The sequence below is a fragment of the Cervus canadensis genome, chromosome 18 (assembly GCF_019320065.1).
Source record: "Cervus canadensis isolate Bull #8, Minnesota chromosome 18, ASM1932006v1, whole genome shotgun sequence".
Classification (NCBI taxonomy): domain Eukaryota; kingdom Metazoa; phylum Chordata; class Mammalia; order Artiodactyla; family Cervidae; genus Cervus; species Cervus canadensis.
In genome coordinates, this window is record NC_057403.1 from 40302291 (window position 1) to 40323888 (window position 21598).

Genomic DNA, 21598 nt, shown 5'->3' on the forward strand with positions numbered 1-21598 from the left:
AGTAAAATAGTTTAGGGCTTCCCTGGTGGCTCAACGACAAAGAATCCACCTGCCAATGCAGGAGACATGGGTTCAATCCCTGGTCCAGGAAGATCCCACATGCCATGGAGCAACAAAGCCTATGTGCCTTAACTATTGAGCCTGTGTTCTGGAGCCCAGAACTGCAACTACTGAGCCCTCAACCTACAACTGCTGAAGTCCACGCAGTCTGCAATAAGTCACCCCTTCTAAGGGTAACCCCAGCTCACCACAACTAGAGAAAAGCAAGCTCAGCAATGACGACCCAGCAGAGCCTATAAATAAATAAGTAAACAAAACTATTCTTTAAAAAAGAAGTAAAATAAAGTTATCTTACTCCTACTCCCAGGCATTTCCCCTCCCTCTGTCTCCACAGGTAACCACAAACCACCACTCTGGAGTTGCTGGGGTTCCCTTCTGAGGATGCCATTATCTTTTTATAGCCTTTTATTATGGTATTATTTTGGGGTCTTAATATTTTACATAAGTAGCATCCTACCAAATGTAACCTTTTACAACTGGCTTATTTCACTCAAGTTTATGTTTGTAAGCTTTTTTTCCATGTTGATCCATGTAGATCTAGTACATTCATTTTCATTGTTGTATATAGCAAATTCAAAATAGAACTAATCTATTGTTTGTATAATCCATTCCCCTGGCAGTGGACATTTAGGTTTTTTCCAGATGTTGACTATTACTGAGAATTCTGTAATGAGTGGACATCCTTGCCGGTGTCTTCCTGTTCTCTTCATCTTTTGCTCACTTTTTGCTCTAAGCTGGGTTCTCCCCTGAGGACTCTGCTTCCCCTGTAGCCTTCTTAGCAAGTCACGGTTCTCTCCGTGAGGACCGCATACCACATGACTGGCATGGGATAGGATCCTCTTCACTCTTCATAGCTACTTCCAAGCCAGCCATTCTTCCCACCTTCTCCATAAAACTCCCAGATTCTTTGACACGCATGTCAGCAGACTCTCCATCCATTACCCACCCTTTGTTGCAGCCTTGTAAACCCCTAGTCACTCCCCCTCCCACAGATAATACCAGCTACCAGCTCATCGTCATTCCCTCTAGCATGATCCTCTCATAGTCATGGTGATTTCAATAACCAGCCTCTCAGTTCCATGACCTTCTCTGCTCCAATAAGCTTATCTTCCACCTACTTCAGCCCCTTACTCCTAAGATCACATGTTGACCATATCATTACCAGTAACTGCAGTTGCATAATTTCAGTTTCACATAACCCACTCTCCAACTACCATCACCTCTGAGCCCAGCTCGTCAGCTTGAATATACAATTCCAACAATCCTTCCACCACACTCAAACCAATCCTATCCCTTTCCCCTGTCCCTTGCTCTCTGCTCAGGTCTTTGCTTCTTTCCTTATTCAACTCAACTTCCTTGGTCTTTCATTTACAAACATCATTGACCTCAACTCTCTTTCCCAAATAACTTCAACTCTCTGCTACCCATTCTTGCTACATCCTAGAAAATCCATGACTGGATGGAAACACAACTCTTCACTCGTTGCACTTGTACCAGTGTAGCTGAACGAGGCTGGAGAGAAGCATCCAGTCATGCTAACCAAAAATTCAAGATCACTGATCTCCCACGGTCCTTCCATTCTGCCCCCAAGTCCTGCTGTATATTCCTGATTTGTTTGCTTTTTCCTCCTCCTAGACTATTTCATCCTTTTTTCCCTTCACTCAAACTTTTAATCCCTCCTCCCTGATCCTCACTCTCAACTAATGACCCTGTTTCCTATTTTTCTGAGGAAAGAGAAGTTATCAGAAGAGCACACCCACTTGCAACTACGGCATCTACCCATGGATTTCCATCTTCCTTGCTTCTGACTAATCCCCTCTCCTACTTTAGGACATCAGTCCTCAGTTCTCCCATTCTTGTCTGCATCGTCAGTTCCCCCCTCTCTCCTGTATCTTGCTCATCTGAGTGCAATGTACCGTTACTACTGTCATCTTAAGAAAACATTGCCTTGACACCACATCCACCTCGAAATACTGTACATTTATAGCAAAACTCAAAAGAAGAGTCTATCCTTGTAGTTTCCAAGTCCCCTTGCCCTTGCCTCTCTATTCCCATGCTGATTCCAAAGATTCCTTCGGCATTTCCTGTGATGGCAGATTCGTGAGAGATGATCCACTTCAGAGAGGGGAGGAAGAGAAGAAACTCTGGAGCACATTGTATTTCATCGGTATTGACAGAGGTAAAAGAAGATATTTTTGGTCTATGTAGGATGTAGAAATTGTTAAACACATGAAGGATATAAAATGTCTTTCGTGGTTTAAAAAAACTGTTGGAATTAGGTAAACTAACATATTAGATAATGGAATACTAAATGTGGTAACAAACAAGCCCCAAATTATGTAATGGCTCAGATATGATTAAAAGTTGACTTCCCACCACGTGAAGTCCAAAATAGGTGTTCCTGATTAATGGGCAGCTCTAAGTGGGGGCAGGTGGCTTAGTGGTAAAGAATCTGCCTGCCAATGCAGGAGACACAGGTTCTATCCCTGGGTCAGGAAGATCTGCCAGAAAAGGAAATGGCAACCCACTCTAGTATTCTTGCCTTTGAAATCCCATGGACAGAGGAGCCTAGCAGGCTACAGTCCACGTGGTCCCAAAGAGTCTGACGAGACTAAATAATAACTTCTCCAAGTGATGATTCAGGACTCAGGCTCCTTCCATCTGTGGTTCTACTGTAGTTAATGGAGTGCTCACCTGCAGGAAGCCAAAGAAGGGGGGAAAAAAAGCACAGGAGGCTTTTATGTCCAGACCTGGAAGTAGAAGGGCATCTGCTCTGCTCACATTCCATTGACCAGAAATCAAACACATGGCCTTACTTAACCACAAGGAAGGCTGAGAAACTATCTAGCTGACTGCCCAAGAAGAAAAGAAAACAGGCTTGATGAACAGCCAGTCAGTCTTTGCAAATAATGGAAGTCCTCCAAGGACTTCCAATGAGCAGGCAAGAAGATGATGATTCATCCTCTAGCATCTTATCCTGAATGAACAGCTTGCTCTGGCCTGGATTCAGAGAGCAAGTCCCATTGTAAAACCACATTTGTTTTTTTCTGGGAAGAAATCCCTTAGAAAAGCAAACAATTCTAACATTCCATTTACCTCTCCTGCCATTTGAAATGTTTTATGGGTTTCCAAATATGGTTTTTCAGTGTTGCATCAAAACAAGAGGCACCTTAAAGCTTGTAGGGTGTGACTAGTGTGGCTGTACCCTAAGACTAGGGCTGTGGCATAGCTCCACTTCCAACTGGCAGCAAGAGCTTGGCTAACAAACTTCACACTCCTGGGACTCAGGCTCCAATTCTGTGAAATGAGTAACCCTGGCCACGGCCATGTTGTTGGGGAATCAAAGACTTGCTCGTTCTCTGCTCCCAGTGATCCTTACAAGAGCCCTTTGGAGCTGAAAGAGCATGAATGGTTATTGCTTATTTCACAGTTGGGGGAAGTCTGAGCTGGAGAGGGGACATGCCTGGCTCAGGGAAATCCCACTTCACAGTCCACAGGCAAGAGGTGGTAAGAGGAGTTATGAGAGGTGACATCAGAAGAGGGAAGCAGAAAAGCATGAGGAAGGTGTGGAAGGAGGAATGAGGAAAACCCATGAAAGTACATCCCCAAGCCCAGGGTTCTTTCCACACTGCCTCCTAACCCACACTTTCTTGTGATTTGTTTTCTGTGATGCCTGGCGATCTATTCAAAGAGGGAGGACTATAGAGAAGTAGAGTGGGAACTCAGGGCATCTGGAATCCCCAGAAGCCTTCAGATAGGAAAGGATGTAGATCAATATTGCTCCCATGGTCAGAAGCTGCCTGTTTGAGGAAAGGATCCTAAAGGAGGAACCATGAAGTCAAGGAACCCTCCTTTTGCATCCTTTTATCCTGAGCTCCAGGGAGTTGCTGCCCAGGGATGCTGTATCTTCTGCCTAAGCCTGTACCTCTTATCTGAAAAGGGAAGATGATTTAAAAAAAAAAAAAATAAGTGACAAAACGTTAACCATGAATCAAGGTGATGGGAACATAGGAATTCTTCATACTACTTTTGCAAGATTGCTATAAGTTTAAAATCACTTCAAAAACAAAATCAGAGGATTATAATCACCTAGAAGCCCACTTATGACCTCTTCCAATCAGTAGTCCCTCAAGGGATGCCCCCATTCTGACTCCTAATATCTAGACCAGTTTTTCTATTTGAATCATGTAGAAATCATAATTTTGTGTCTGACTCCTTTCTTTCAAAACTGTGTTGATGGGGGACTTCCCAGGTGGTCCAGAGGTTGAGACTCCCAGCTTCCACTGTTGCAGGGGGAGGGTGGTGTGTGCAGATTCGATCCCTGATCAGGGAAGCTCCCCATGCCACATGTAGAGGGAAAAAAAAAATGTGCGAATGAGATTCAGCTATGCTGTTTGCTTTTTTTCAATTCCCTCATTCTCATTTCTCTCTAGCATTCCATTGTAAGAATTCATCATATAGGGGTGGGATTTCCAGAATGACTGAGAACCTCTGAAAACTCTCACTCCAAAATATCAATGGTAAAGCTATGCAAAATAGCCAAAAGCAATCATTTGAAAACTGGAAATTTATCAAAGTCATCCATGGTGGGCAGCATAATGACCTCACAAAGATGTTCATGTCCTAATCCAGGGAAACTGAATACATGGCAAAGGAGAATTAAGATTACAAATAGAATTATGTTTGTTAATTAGCTGACCATAAGATAAAGCCCTTCCTTCATTGGAAGGACTAATGCTGAAGCTGAAGCTCCAATACTTTGGCCACCTGGTGGGAAGAACTGACTCATTAAAAAAGACCCTGATGCTGGGAAAGATTGAAGGCAGGAGGAGAAGGGGATGACCGAGGATGAGATGGTTGGATGGAATCACCGACTCAGTGGGCATAAGTTTGAGCAAGCTCCAGGTGTTGGTGATTGACAGGGAAGCCTGGCGTGCTACAGTCCATGGGGTTACAAAGAGTTGGACACAACTGAGTGACTGAACTGAATTGAACTGACTGATAAGATAAATGCGGGCAGCCTCTAGAAGCTGGAAAAGGTAAAGAAATGCATTCTCCCCTAGGGTCTCCAGAAGAAGGTAGCCCTGTTGATACCTTGATTTTCTTTTATTTTTTTTCCAAAAAATTTATTTATTTATTTGGCTGCATTGGGTCTTAGTTGCAGCACTCAAGATCTTTGTTGCATCACGGGGAACGTTTTGTTGTGGAGCTCAAATTCTTTAGTTGTAGCTCAAGGGTATAGTTACTCCGAGGCAATGCGGATCTTAGTTCCCCAGTCAGGGATGGAACCCATGTCCCCTGCATTGGAAGGCGGATTCTTAACCACTGAACCACCAGAGAAGTCCCCATTTTGATTTTAAAGAGACCTATTTTATATTTGTGACCCATAGAACTATAAGGTAATATATTTTTATAATTTTAAGTCACAAAGTTTATGATAATTTGATATAGAAGCAACAGAAAACTAATAGAGCATACAAGAAATTGAGAAACATTTACTCAAGAAAATCAACTAAACTTCAGTTAGGAGAGTATACATCTGTGGGGTTCAGCCTGAGGCTATGTCCATCCTTCTCCTCCCTCAGGTTCATGATATATTAATAGAAGGTCTATCAAAGTGGTGGTAAGGAGTGACTGTGTTGGAGCAGAGTGCAGAAAATCCCATGCCCAGAGGCATTATCAAAAACAAGAGTGACCTCAGCGTCCTGCAATCAGAGAGACAAATATCAAAGTTAGTCTAAAGTCTCTGTACTGGTTAGGAAAAGCAATAGACCAACAGATCAGCCAGAAGTTTTAACAGGGATATCTGGAGAACGAGACAGCCAAAGGTCTCAGTAAGATTTTACTGGCTGGCCATGTGCATGCAAAAGACTGCACAAATCTCAGGAGATATTGGAAAAGGTTAGAGTGAGCTACTCAGCATGAGCCTTGAAAACACAGGAATTAAAATCTGGAATAAACCTGTAAACTAGCTGTACCCTGAATATATACCTCAAAACACAAATAGATCATTCAGCACGTGGTAGAAGTCTTATTGGCTCAAGAGATTTAAGCACAACTTATGGCCAATCATTGGCTAACCATCAAAGAATGCTGACCCAGAGGCAACCCCTAGTACTAGGTTTAAAAATAAAAACAAGAATAAAAAATAACTGATTAGAGACATCAGCAGCCACATGCTTGGAGGAAACAAAATCCATAAAAATTAGTCCAGAGGTCACCAAAAAGAAAAAAAAAGAAACTAACAAAAAAACAGACAACAATAAACAGCCCCAGTGATGGGGAAGGGGTAACAGAAACCAGAGTTGTTGCAATATATGACCTAAAACAGCTAGCTGTCAACAAAAAGAATTACAAGAGGGGCAAAGGGAAAAATGTGACCCATACATAAAAAACAAAACAATCAACAGAAACTGTCTTTGGGGGGATCCAAATGTTAGAAGACAAAGTCCTCAAAGGAGCTATTATAAACATACTCAAAGAACTAAAAGATCATGCTTAAATAAAGGAAAGTATGCTGACAAAGATTTATCAAGTAGGAAATAATAATGATGACAAAGAAATTATTTATTTATTTTATTTTTGGTTGTGCTGGGTCTTCGTTGCTGCATGCCGGCTTTCTCTGGCTGCTGTGAGCAGGGCCTGCTCTTTGCTGCAGAAGGTAGGTTTCTCATTGCGGTGCTTTCTCCAATTAAAAGCAGAGTTTGAAGAGTGGATTTTTTTTTTCCATTTATTTTTATTAGCTGGAGGCTAATTACTTTACAATATGGTAGTGGTTTTTGCCATACATTGACATGAATCAGCCATGGAGTTACATGTATTCCCCATCCCCGCCCCCCCTCCCCCTCCACCTCCCTCTCCACCTGATCCCTCTGGGTCTTCCCAGTGCACCAGCCCCGGCACTTGTCTCTGCATCCCAACCTGGGTGGTGATCTGTTTCACCCTTTGATAATATACATGTTTCGATGCTGTTCTCTCGAAACATCCCACCCTCGCCTTCTCCCACAGAGTCCAAAAGTCTGTTCTGTACATCTGTGTCTCTTTTTCTGTTTTGCATATAGGGTTATCGTTACCATCTTTCTAAGTTCCATTTATATGCATTAGTATACTGTATTGGTCTTTATCTTTCTGGCTTACTTCACTCTGTATAATGGGCTCCAGTTTCATCCATCTCATTAGAACTGATTCAAATGAATTCTTTTTAATGGCTGAGTAATATTCGATTGTGTATATGTACCACAGATTTTTAAAAGCATGATCCCACTATATTATGTCTACAAGAGATACACTTTCAAACCAAAAATACAGATATTTTGAAAGTAAAAGGATGAAAAAGATATAAAATGCAAAAGATATAAATGTTAAAGAGAGCTAGGGTATCTATATAATATCAGGTAAAGTAGACTTTGAGGCAGAATTTGTTACTAAAGTCAAATAAGAGTATTTTATAGTGATAAAAGGGTCAATCAGGAGGACAATCATTATAAACATATTCACCTAACAAAACTTCAAAATACACAGATAAAAAATTGACAGAATCCAAGGGATAATTCAACAATAATAGAGACTTCAATGCCCCATTTTCAATAATTAATATAAACAGGTAGAAGATCAATAAGAATATAGAAGACCTGAACAACACTATAAAATAACTGAAACTTACAGACATCTATAGAACATTCTACCCAACAAGAGGAGAATAAACATTCTTCTCAAGTGTACATAGAGCATTCTTCAGGATACCATATGTTAAGCCATAAGACAAGCCTCAACAAATTTTAAAAGACTGAAATGATCCAAAGTATGTTTTCCAACCACCATTAAGTATAATAACAGAAGGAATTTTTGGAAATTCAGAAACATAAAATTTAAACCACAAATTCCTAAATAACCAGTGAGTGAAAAAGAAATCACAAGAGGAAATTAGAAATACTTTGAGTTGAATGAAAACAAAAACACAAAACATCAAAACTTAGGAGAACTTCCCTGGCGGTCCAGTGATTAAGAATTCACCTGCCAATGCAGGGGACAGGGGTTCGGTCTCTGGTCTGGGAAGATTTCACATTCCTCTGGGCAACTAAACCACAGCTACCCAAGCCCCAGCTCCACAAGGCAATGAGGTTATGCACCATGACTAGACAGGCCACAACTAGAGAAAGCCTGAAGACCCACCACAGCCAAAAGGAAATAAATAAATGCTAAAATGTTTAAAAAGAAACAGAGAATACTGCTAAAACAGTGCATGGAGGGAAATTTAAAGCTGTAAATGCCTATTTTTAAAATGGAGAACGATCTCGTCAATAACCTAAACTTACATCATGAGAAACTAACTTAAAAAAAGAGAAAACTAAATCCAAAGCAAGCTACAGGGATGAAATAACATAGATTGAAGTGGAAATAAATAGAAAAACCACAGAGAAAATCAATGAAACCAAAGGTTGGTTCTTTGAAAATATTAACAAAAGTGACAAACCTTTAGCCAGACTGACCAAGGAGAAAAGAGAAGACATAAATTAACAAAATCAGGAATGAAACAGGAGATATTCCTACCTAGAAAATACAGTCAGCAATTGTCTGACAATAAATTAGATAACCTAGGTGAAATGGACAAATTCCTAGAAAGATATAAACTACCAAAACTGACTAAGAAAGAAATAGAAAGTCTGAATAGATAAATAACAACAAGCCAAAAGACTGGATTAGTAATCAAAAAGTTTCCCACAAAGAAGAGGCCTGGCCCAGGTAGTTTCACTGATGAATTCTGACAAAAGCTTAAGGAAGATTGAACACCAATCCTCATGTTTTCCAAAAATAGAAGGGAATACTTCCCAACTTATTCTACTGAGATAGTCTGGGACTTGGGACCTGGCATTCGGGGCCCTCCCCTTGAGTGCCTGCACCTGGACAAACGGCTCCTGGAGCAACAGAATACCAGGAAACAATAAGGGGCTGAAAGTAACTGCATGCATGTGCAAGTGGGGCAAATTATGTATAAGATACAAGAAAGCTAAAAGCCAACTGCCATTTCTGAGGTGCCAGGAGCACAAGCAGGGTACTGCACATGATCCCTGCACACAGCACCACCAAGAGAAGTGGGCAGCACACCTAAGCCATCCCTCTGATGACCACCGGTCACCCCACTACCCTCACCGCATTTAAGGAATCAGCCTGACCTCCTCAGACAGCAGGCAAGGACCCCTGTCTCTAGTTTTCACTCCCGTGTGCCCAAGCCCCCTAAAGCCTTGCCTGAATTTCTTCGTCTGGCCTCTTACCAATTTCCACTGATTGAAGAGTTCAGGTACCCAGGTTAGTAACACAGTGAAGCCAATATTGTGCTTGTGTGTGCTCAGCTGTGTCTGACTCATTGTGATCCCATGAAATGTAGCCCGCCAGGCTGCTCTGTCCACGGGATTATGCAGGCAAGAATATTGGAGTGGGCTGCCATTTCCTCCTCCAGGGGATGCTCCCAACCCAGGGATTGGACTCACATCTCCTCAGTCTCCGACTTTCCAGGTGTATTCTTTACCACCAAGTTATCTGGGAAGCCAGAAGCCAATATTACTCTGATACTAAAACCAGGAAAACAGCACACACACACAAATTAAGGAATAAATAAAACTAAGAAAACCAACATCCCTTATGAATCTAAATGCAAAAAAATCCTAAAATAAAAAAAAAAATTAGCCAACCAAATTCAGCAAAACACAAAAAGAGTTAACTATGATCAAGTGGAATTTACGTCAGGGATATGTGGTTAGTTTAACATACAAACTCAATCAATGCAATATACCATACTGACAGAATAAAGAGCAAAAACCACATGATCATCTCAATAGATCCAGAAAAGGAATATGACAACATTCCACACCCTTTAATAATAAAAAATTACTCAACAAACTAAAAACTGAAGGGAACTTCCTCAATCTGATAAAGGGCAACCATGAAAAACCCACAGCCAGCACACGCTTAATGGTGAAAGATCAAATGCTTTCCCCCTGAGATTTGGAACAAGATAAGGATATTTCTTGTGAAGAAATTAAGCAACAAAGAGAAATAAGAGGCACTCATACTGGAAGGGAAGAAGTAAACATAATCATAAGTACACAAAATTCTAAGGGGATTACAAAAACACCAAAAACAAATAAAACTACAAAACTGTAGCAGAAACAGTAGTAATCCTGTTGACTGCAGCGTAGAATCAATATGCGAAAATCACCTGCATTTCCATATGCTTATGAACAACCCACCAATTAACAATTCCATTCACAACAGTAACAAAAGAATAAAACACATCAGAATAAATTTAACAAATACAGTGCAAGATTTCAAAAGTGAAAATTATGTCTTTGCCAAGAGGGGTAGAAATCTAAATAGAGAGATATTCTATGTCTATGGATTGGAAGGCTCATTATTTATGGGAAATTCTCTTCTATTTGATCAATAGATATAACTCAGTCCCTATCAAAATTCAAACAAGTCTGTTTCCTTTCCACACAGAATGACTATAGCTGCTTCTAAAGTTTATATTAAAAGGCAAAGGGCCTAGAATAACAAAAACAATCTTGAAAAAGAAAAACAAAGTTAGAGGACATAACCTTCCAATTTCAAAACTTGCTACAGCAATAAAGAGAGTGTGGAACTGAATAAGGATAGACATACAGATCAATGACACACAAGTGAGAGCCCAGAAATAAACTCTTATATTTACAATCAGTTGGTTTACAACCAAGGAGCCAAGAGGCAACATAAAAAAGAATGAAGCTGGACCCCCTACATCACACCATTCACAAAATTTAACTCAAAATGAATGAGACTGAAACGTAGACTTAGAACTATAAAACCCTTAGGACAAAATCTTGGTGACCTTGGGTTAGGCAAACGTTTTTGTCACCAGCAAAATCCACTGGGGTCCCAGGGAAAAATAAGAGAATTTAGGTGATAAGGCCTCATTTCTTTTGGGCTTAATTTAGTTTCCACTTTCCTGTAAATGGTCTTGCACTTCACACAAGGGACTAGAGTTTCCACCACAGAATGGCTGTGCCCAACACTCCCAGCTTGGCAGGGCTGTATGAAAAGCATGTGCAGGGCACTTCAATTCAAGATGGTAGAGGGGGGGCGTGTGCATAGACCCTGCACCTGGCACGCAATCTGGAGCGTGAGCAACACGCCTGTGCCAGACCCATGAGAACCGCCCCCTTCCCACCTGACAAGGACCCTGTAAAACAGCCCCTCCCACAGCCTTTCAGTGGGAGAGGGGGCTGTGTACTCTAGTCAGGGCTTACACCTGTCCCTTCTTTGACTTGATCAAAGAAGAAAGCATCCCTTTGCTTCTATTGGCACAAGAAACGTGGGGAAGGAGAATCCTTGTTGGGGCTCTCCTCGGAAGGGTTGGTAACAGTTTCTTAGATACAACAGCAAAAGCACAATCCACAAAATTAAAAATTAATCAAATTTCATCAGAATGTAAAACTGTATGAGTCACCATGAAGAAAATCTAATCACTGAAAGAAAATATTGGCAAATTATGCCTCTGCTTGAAGATGTGTATCCAAAATATAAAGAACACTTTATAGAATACCACTCAAGAACACAAGTAATCCAATTTTAAAAATTGGCAAAGCAACCAAACAGATATTTCATTTAAAAAGCTACATGAGCATCCAGTAAGCATATATTAAGATGTTCAATGGGACTTTCCCAGCGGCTCATTGGTAGAGAATCCACCTGCTAAGGTAGGAGACTTGGGTTGGATTCCTGAGTCAGGAAGATCCCCTAGAGAAGGAAATGGCAACTCACTCCAGTATTCTTGCCTGGGAAATCCCATGGACAGGGGAACATGGCGGGCTACAGTCCATGGGGTCGAAAAAGAGTCAGACACAGCTTAGTGACTAAACAACGACAACAAGGTGTTCAATATCATCAGTCATTAGAGAAATATAAACCACAATGAAATACTACTTCATACTACAAGAATGATGAAAAAAAAAAAAAGACAGATAATAACAAGTGACAGCAAGGATGGAACTAGAGTCCTCAATAATTTGGAGGAAATGTAAAATGGTACATTCAGTTTAAAAAATAGTTTGGCAGTTTCTTAAGAAGTTAAATATATGTATTTTTCTATATGACCCAACAGTTCATTCCTTGGAACATTTACCCAAGAGAAAGGAAAATATATGTCCACACAAAACTTAAATATGAATATTCAGAGCAGAATTATTCATGATAGCCAGAAACTGAAAACAACCCAAATATCCACTCATGGATGAATGAACAAAGTGTATTTTACAGACACAATAGTATACATTCAGCCATAAAAAGGAATGAAGTACTAATATTTGTTAAAATCTGGATGACCCTCAGAAGCACTGTGTTAAGTGAAAGCAGCCAGGCATGAAGGGCCATTGGATGGTTCCCAGTATGTGGGATGTCCAGAAAAGACCTATGTATAAAGATAGCAATTAGATTTAGTAGTTGACTGGGGCTGGGGATGGGGAAAGGGGAGTGACTGCAAATACGTATGAGGGATCTTTCTGAAGTAATGGAATGTGCTAAAATTTAATTCTGATGACAGATGCACAACTTTGTGGTTTTACTAAAAATTATTGAATTCTATACTTATAAGTGAAATAGAAAGACCCTGCAGAAACAACAACAAAAAAGAATATGTAATTTCTTTATTCATTCTACTATTAATAAACATTTGGGTAGCTTCCAGTTTGGAGATATTATAAATACTGCAGGTATGGGCATCCTTGAACATCATTTGATGGATTTAAGTAAACATTTCTCTTTAGTGCATGTTTAAGAGTAGGATTTCTGGATTGTAGAGTATGCATATGTTGTGCTTTGGTAAATTCTACCACAGAATTTTCCCAGACCTTCTATAGATTTACATTTCCATCAGCAGTGATGAAATTTCTGGTTGCTTTACATCCTAGCTGACACTTGGCCCTGTCTGTCATTTTCTTTTTAGCCATTCTTATGAGTACATAGTAGCAACCATATCGGCTTCAGTTTGCATGCCTCTGATGATTAATGAAGTTGAACCCCATTTTAAGTTTGCTTGTTTTGTCTCTTTGACCATTTGGAAATCCTCTTTGTGAAATGCTGATTCAAATAATTTTGCCCCCCTTCCCCTCTAAGTAGTCTGTAATTTTCTTACTGATTTTTGTGGGAGTTCCTTACATTGAGTTGGCCCGAAAGTTAGTTCGGGTTTTTCCATAAGATGTTATGAAAACACCAGATGAACCCTGGGGCCAACCCAATATATTCTGGATAAGAGTTTTTTTAATACTACTCTCTGACATGATTTTTCACTTCCTTAACAGTGTCTTTTGATGAACACAAATTTTTGCTTTAAGGTGGTCTAATTTAATATTTTTTTTTTCTTATGGTTAGTGGTGTTTGATATCCCCAATTAAGAGATATTCTCCTTACTCATAAAGCTATATTCCTGTTTTTTCTAAAGTAGTTACTGTTTTACCTCTCTAATTTAGATCAACAACCAATCTGAAATTGATTTTATATATATAATTTGAGATATGGGGTCAATATTCCTTTTTTTTTTCCGTTTGGATAATTGACATATACAACACGTTTGGGGGGTTGTTTTGTTTTTTAAGCACAATAGTTTTAGTAAGTCTTGAATCGGATGGGTGAGTCATTCAGTTTTGCTTTCCTTTTTCAAGGCTGCTTCGGCCATTGTCAAGTCTTCCACCTCTCCAAAGAAGTTTTAGAATCTGCATGTAATAAAAACTATCCTGGGAACAAACGATCCTAAAATTTGTATGGGATTACAAAAAACCTCAAACAGCCAAAGCAAACTTGAGAAAGAAAAGCAAAACTTGAGGCATTATGATCCTTGTTTTCAAATCACGTTATAGGGACTTCCCTGGAAGTCCAGTGGTTAACACTCTGAGCTTCCACTGCAGGGTCATGGGTTCAATCCCTGGCCCCCTGGTTGGGGAACTAAGACTCTGACATGCCGTGTGGCCAAAAATAAAAACAAACAAACAAGCAAAACATAAGAAGAGTGAAATCTTGCCATTTGCAGAAACATGAATGTCCCTCCACCCCCACTGCCCAAGGAGGATTGAACCCACGTCTCCTGCGTTGGCAGGAGGGTCCTTAACCACTGAGCCACCTAGGAAGCCCCCACATTAGATACATAGATGTTTGTTACACACTATATTAAAGAAATTTTAGGCAGTGTGTTCTTTCAGTGAGAGGAAGATATACTCAGTGATGATACTACATTCTTAAATATTTCAAACGTATTTTTCCTTCGAGAATAAAGACATTCTATATATAGGCAAAAAAAAAAAAAAAAAATCTGGGATTTTTGACTGGAGTTGCCTTAAACCTATCAATCAGTTTGAAGAAACGAGAAACAGATTCTATAATCCTGAGTGAAATAAATGAAGTAAGCTGGACAGAGAAAAACAAATACTGTTTAATGTCACATGTTGAATTAAAAATAAAAAACAAGTTTATGAATACAAAGAACATATTGGTGGTTGACTGATTGCCAGACATGGGAAGCGGGGGTGGGTAAAATGGGAGTGTGTGTGCCCCCAACTCTTTGTGACCCTCTAGAGTATAGCCCACCAGGCTCCTCTGTCCGTGGGATCCTCCAGGCAAGAATACTGGAGTGGGTTGCCTGTGCCCGCCTCTAGATCTTCCCAACCCAAGGATCAAGCCCACGTCTACCGCACTGCAGACGGCTTCTTTACGGCTGAGCCACAGGGGAAGCCTGGGCAAAACGGACAAAGGGAGTCAAACCAGTTATAAAATAAAGGAGTCACGGGGATGCAATGTACAGCACGATGACTATAGTTAATAACACTGTACTGTATATCTGAAAGTTGCTAAGAGAGTCACCTTAAGAGTTCTTTACACTCACCAAAAATTAACTATAACATGGTGACAGATGTTAACTAGAGTCATGATGGCGCTCATTTCACAAGTATATACAAATATCAAATCATTAAGCTCTCCTCCTGAAATATAATGGTGTATGTCAATTATACTTCAATATATTTTAATTAAAAGAATTTATTATTAAATATTTAGAGAAGAAAATGTTTCAAATGATTATGAAAAAAACATTTTTATAGTAATATAAAAAAACAAAAAATAATACTTTGCAAGTGAATTGTAGACATCGTGACATTCTGTTCTTTTTTATATATATATTCAGTAAGTCATGCATGTAGTGACTTGTGTAATAAGCCTCCTCAGTTCAGGTCAGTTCATTTCAGTTCAGTCATCCAGTCATGTCCGGCTCTTTGCAACCCCATGGACTGCAACAAGCCTGTAGCACTATTGTTTCCAAGGTTACCATGAAGCTGTGAAAAGCCTCACTTTCCAACTGGAAAAGGAGGTATTCTCTGTATTCTTGAGAAGACTTTTCCCACATTAAATGTATACAGAATGTTTCTCACAAACTTGTTGTTGTTTGGTGGCTTGGTCGTGTCTGACTATGCGACCCCTGAAACTGCAGCATGCCAGTCTTCCCTGTCCTTCACCATCTCCCGGAGTTTGCTTAGACTCATGTCCATTGAGTCGGTGACGCTACCCAACCATCTCATCCTCTGCTGCCCCCTTCTCCTCCTGCCTTCAATCTTTCCCCGCATCAGGGTCTTTCCTAAAGCATCAGCTGTTTGCCTCAGGTGGCCAAAGTATTGGAGTTTAAGCTTCAGCATCAGTCCTTCCAATGAATATTCAGCGCTGATTTCTTTTAGGATTGATTGGTTTGATCTCCTTGTTATCCAAGGGGCTCTCAAGAGTCTTCTCCAGCACCACAATTCAAAAGCATCAACGTGGAGGAAATTTTAGGCACAGTGTTCTTTCAGTGAAAGGAAGTTATAGTCACTGAGTTAAGCATGCAGTGAATTGTGTAACAGACCTGTAGCACTGGTGGGTGTTTTTTTAATTTATTTTTTAATTGGAGGAGATTATTTCTTTAAAATGTGCTGCTTTCTGCCATACAATGAGAATCAGCTATAATTATATATGTGTATGTGTGTATGTGTGTGTGTGTGTGTGTGTGTGTGTGTGTGTGTGTATCCCCTCCCTCTTGAGAGCACTGGTGTTCTAAAAGCTACCTTGAAGGTGGAAAAAGCCTGGCTTTCAAATAGGGACAGGATGTATCCTCTTTTACGTCCACAGGCAAAGACATGTTCCCACATTAGATTTATAGAGATGTTTCTTACAAACTACATGAAAGAAATTTTAGGAACAGGGTTCTTTCAGTGAAAGCAAGTTACACTCACTTAGTGACATGTGTAATGAACTGTGTAACAGACCTGTAGGACTGTGTTTCTAAGGCTGTGTTAAAGCTGGGAAAACCTAGCTTTCAAACAGAAAAAAAAAGTATCTTCCTTTCCATCTACATGTGAAGACTTCTTCCTGCATTAGATACATATGTGCACGCTCAGTCGCTCAGTTGTGTCCCACTCTTTGAGACCCCATGGACTGTAGCCTGCCAGGCTCCCCTGTCCCTGGGATTTCCCAGGAAAGAATACTGGAGTGGGTTGCCATTTCCTACTCCAGGGTGTCTTCCTGCCCCGGGGATCCAACCTATGTGTCCTGCATTGGCAGGGGATTGTTTACCATTGAGCCACCTAGGAAGCCCCAGCATTAGATACATAGATGTTTGTTACATGCTATATGAAAAAAATTTTAAGCAGCGTGTTCTTTCAGTGAGAAGAAGTTATACTCAGTGATGATACTACATTCTTAAATATTTCAAACTGATTTTTCTTTCAAGAATAAAGACATTCTATATGTAGGCAAAAAAAAAAAAAAATCTGGGATTTTTGACTGGAATTGCCTTAAACCTATTAATCAGTTTGAAGAAATAAGAAGAATACCCTATAATCCTGAGTCTTTCAATCTCTGTTCATAGTATATCCTCCATTCATTTAGTCTCTCTTTCAAATTTTTTCAAAAATATTTTGCAGTTTTCAATGCTGAAGCTTTGTGCAACTTTCATTAGATTTATTTCTAGGTTTTAAATTATTTATAGTACTGTATAACATGTTAAATTTTCATGATTATCTCATCTTCAAGTATCTATTTGTATGTTGCTTGTTTATAGAAATATAATTAACTTTTGAATATTGACCTTGGGTGCAGTGACCATGCTAAATTCACTTATCAATCCAATAGCTAGTCTATAGATTCTTTTGGAAAGTTCTCTATACTCAATCGTGTCATATGAATAATGATTATTTTTTCTTTCTAATTCTTTTTTCCCCCCTAATTCTTATGGCTTTTATTTCTTGACTCATTGCACTGGCTACCACACTAGTACAATGTTAAAGTGGTGACCTAAATCATGTGTCCAGTATACTATTTGCAGGAAAAAGGGAACTGGGACTTTCAAGTATATATATGCTTAGAATCTTTGAATCTTTCTGGAAAGATATGCAAAAAACTAGTAACCTATCACTAAGGCCAACTTCCCTGGTGGCTCAGTGGTAAAGAATCCACCTACCAAGGCAAGAGACACAAAAGAGTTGGGTTCAATCCTTGGGTTGGGAAGATCCCCTGAAGAAGGAAATGGCAACCCACTCCAGTATTCTTGCCTGGAAAATCCCATGGACGGAGGAGCCTGGCTCAGCCTGAATGACTGAGCACATCACTAAGGCAGCAACTGTTGAAACCAGGGGTTAAATTTAGAACCAATGGTGACTTCCCCAGACCTGCCCCAGGCACGCTCTGGAATGCAGGAATAGCCTGTCCCATGAGATTTTAAAACCCACAGAGCAGAATCACAGCCAAATTCTTACACCAAGAGAGAGGTCCAAATGGGAGGCAGGAAAGGGGGTGTTTACTATTGTCTAGAAGGGAACGTGAAAGTGAAAGTCGATCAGTTGTGTCCTACTATTTGAGACCCCATGGACTATACAGTCCATGAAATTCTCCAGGCCAGAATACTGGAATGGGTAGTCTTTCCCTTCTCCAGGGGATCTTCCCAGCCCAGGGATCAAACCCAGGTCTCCCGAATTACAGGCAGATTCTTCTCCAGTTGAACTACAAGGGAAGCCCTTAGAAGGGAAAGTGGCCCAGAGAAAAAAGACTCTTCCCTCTAAAGTAGGTTTTCTGGGCTTTTCATGGTCCTGCTTTCCTACCGCTTTCTCTTGGCACTTTTCATCAGCATCTCAGCAACTCTCAAACCAAAGATCAACATGAAAGTCGTTGTTGAAGAAATGGGCAAGAGTAGTTACCTCTGGGAAAGGTAACTGGGGGGTCAGGGGAGGGGAGGGAGGTTTGTTTTTACTGTTATACCACATGCCTGTGTTACGGACTGAATGTTGGTGTCCCCCCCAAATTCATAGGCTAAAATCTAATCCCCAGTGTGATGTTGGAGGTGGGGTCTTAGGGAGGAACTTGGGTCTTGAGGGTGGAGCCCTCATGAATGGGATGAGTGGTCTTAAGAAGCCTGAAAAAAAAAAGAAGCCTGAAAGCTCAGTTCACTCCCTCTTTCTACCATGCGAAGATACAATGAGAAGTCAGTAGTCTACAGCCCAGAAGAGGCTCCTCAGCAGAACCTGACCATGCTGGCACCGTGATCTTGGACTTGCAGCCTCTAAAACTGTAAGAAATAAATTTCTGTTGTCGGTAAGCCACCCAGTTCACATTATTTTGTAATAGCAGCCCAGCTGACTAAGATAACATGTAATACTGTTTCAAAAACAAATATAGGATTTATTTATCTTATAACAGATAACTTAATTAGATGTTAAATCACCACTCAGTTGAAAAGACGATTGTTGGCAAACACCTCTCTCAGAGAGTGGGGAGTGTCAGCCCCTCTCCCCAAACCCCACTGTGCTTCTGACATGAAGAGGGGGACACGGAAGCCAAGACCTTCTACGGGAAAGCAGTGAGCAGGGGCCACGCTCAGTGAGGGCTGTGAGGATGGGGCGCCATGGCTGCCCTGGGAAGACAGTAAGTTTCTCTCTCTAGTCTCTTCAGGTGTAGCTGACTCTTTGGGACCCCACTGAGTGTAGCCTCCCAGTCCTCTGTCCATGGGATTTCCCAGGCACAAATACTGGAGGGGGTTGCCATTCCCTTCTCCAGGGGATCTTCCCGACCCAGGGATCGAACCTGGGTCTCCTGCACTGCAGCGGATTCTTTACCAGCTGAGCCAGCCGGGAAGCCTGAGGAGACTGAGCCACCACAGAAAAAGACTCAGAGACCCAGAGAGAAGCTGAATCACAAAGACGGCAGGGTGCCTGGCACAGGAAACAAAAAATTCCCGTTCCTGAGGGGGGAGGACCCCCAAGGGATCTTAGAGAGTCCCATCCCCTCAAGTTCTATTTCCTGTGTGTCCATATGACACACACACACCCCAGAAGTCCTGAGCACATCTTGTTTCCCAAAGACATTGGCTCAGGTATGGCTCTTCTGTTGACCCTGGAGTCACCTTGAGAGGACGACTCCCTCTTTGGGCTCTGTACGCACCCTCCTAGTCAAGGCTGGCTGCTGACTCTGGAGCCTCCTACCTGCCCCAGACCAGAGGAGGGGGCTGAGCTGCTCAAGGAAGCCCCAGGACTGCTATGCCCTTCCCTCTCTTCCCCACCCCAGGGGCATTCCGTGTCCCTGCATGGGAGGTCCAGGCAAATTCTTTCTGTGTTTACAAAAGTCCATAAATTGGTGACCTCCCTCTAAAGCTGACCAGTCCCATAAGAGTTTTCCAGAGCCCTTACGCAAGAGAGCCCCTGCTCAGGGTGGGGGCATGTTTCTCTGCTCCATCTGGAGCAGACCCCCTTCCTATACTCCCACCTTCCCAGAGAAACCCCTCCTCCTTATGTCCTGATCCCTGGGGTTGGATCCCAGTCTATAGTTGGGACTTTCCAAAAGTTTCACTAGGCCTTTTTCTGGCATCTCCCCCTTTCCAGGCCACCCATCAGGGATCTTGAACACTGGGTGAAGTGAGGAGCAGGTTTCTCAGAGCTCCAGAGAGCAAGATAGTGGCAAATGCAGAGGAAAGAGCACTGGATCACCATGCTGAAATTCTCCTTGAGCCCCATTACAGCATTAATCATAAAAGTTGATAATAGTCAGCTCACTAGCTTTTATATGAATGCATTTATTTAATCCTCACAAAAACCGTTTGAGGTGGGTACTATTGTTTTCCCCCAGTTTACACAGAGGCAGGCACAAAGAGGTTCGGATGCTTGCCAAGGTCCACAGCTAGAGAATGACAGAGGCAGGATGCAAACCTAAGTACTTTGATTCCAAAATCTAGGCTTTTGACTCATTCATTCTACTGCTTCTCACAGTAGAAGATCTTTGGGGAAGATCTCACCTCTGAGCTTTGGGTCATGCTCTTCTCACCTTCTGGAATGTTTCCTACCTTCTCCACCTGGCAAAATGTACCCTTCTGTGCCCACCCAAGAGCTTTCCCTGATATGGTCCCTCTCCCCTACTAGACAGAATTGCATGGCATCCTCCTCTGGGCCTCCAGGCTGCCACTTCCTTCCACCAGGGGGTGGACATGTCACGAGGTCTTTGCCCAGTCATAATGTCACTCCCCACCGAGCCATAAACATTCCCAGGAAGGTCCTGGGCTTTGTCCATCTTCATGTCATCAGCCTCACACACTGCAGACTTCTCCAAGGAGGTTCAACAATCCACATGGGGCGGGCCTCAGCCTCTGACTTTCTGCAGAATTTTGGATATATCACTGCCCTTCTGTGGTCTCCAAAGTTTCCAGGAGTGAGATTTTTCTCTGATCCTTAGTTGCTGAAATCCCCATCTCTCCCTGCCAAAGAAATTACCTGGGGACTTTTTTCTCCACACTCTGCTCTATGGGAGAGAGACTGAGAGCTGTCAGGTGGGCCAGCCCTGGGATCTCAAGTTGGACTTGTCCTGGAGGAAAGTCTGAGTCATCTTCCTGTATCAAGATGGAACTTGGCTGCTTTCTCTTGGGTGATGAAGGGCCAGGAAATGTACTGGCTCCTCCACCCAAACCCCACTCCTCCTGCCCAGGCCTGAGAAGGAGGGTGATCTAGTTACAACACCTCATTGATAATAATAACTGTTATTAAGGATCATACTACATATATCCGCCCCCCCATTCATTCACAGTATGTGAATTCCCAAGCCTGGAAGGCAAAGGGGTGGGATGGTTAGGACAACAGGCTGGGTTGGGTCAGAGCTCCAGCTCCAGGGCTGCCTTGTCGTCACTTCTCTAAGCCTCAGTGCACCCATCCGTAAAATGGGTTAAGTGCCTTCCTCGTGGGTCATCATTGTGAAGAAGATACACATAAGCCCCACAGTGCCTGGCACATAGATATGGCTGAACGCCTGGCTTAGACCACCGTATGGATGAGAAGATCTGTGAGCAACTTGTGAGCAACAGCAGGTGTTCTATCTAACTCCCTACCCCCGGCACCCCGTGCATGATAAATGTACAAAAGTAAAGAAGTGTTAGTCCTTCAGTCATTCTGACTCTTTGCAACCCTATGGACTGTAACCCATCAGGCTCTTCTGTCCATGGGATTTTTTAGGCCAGAATACC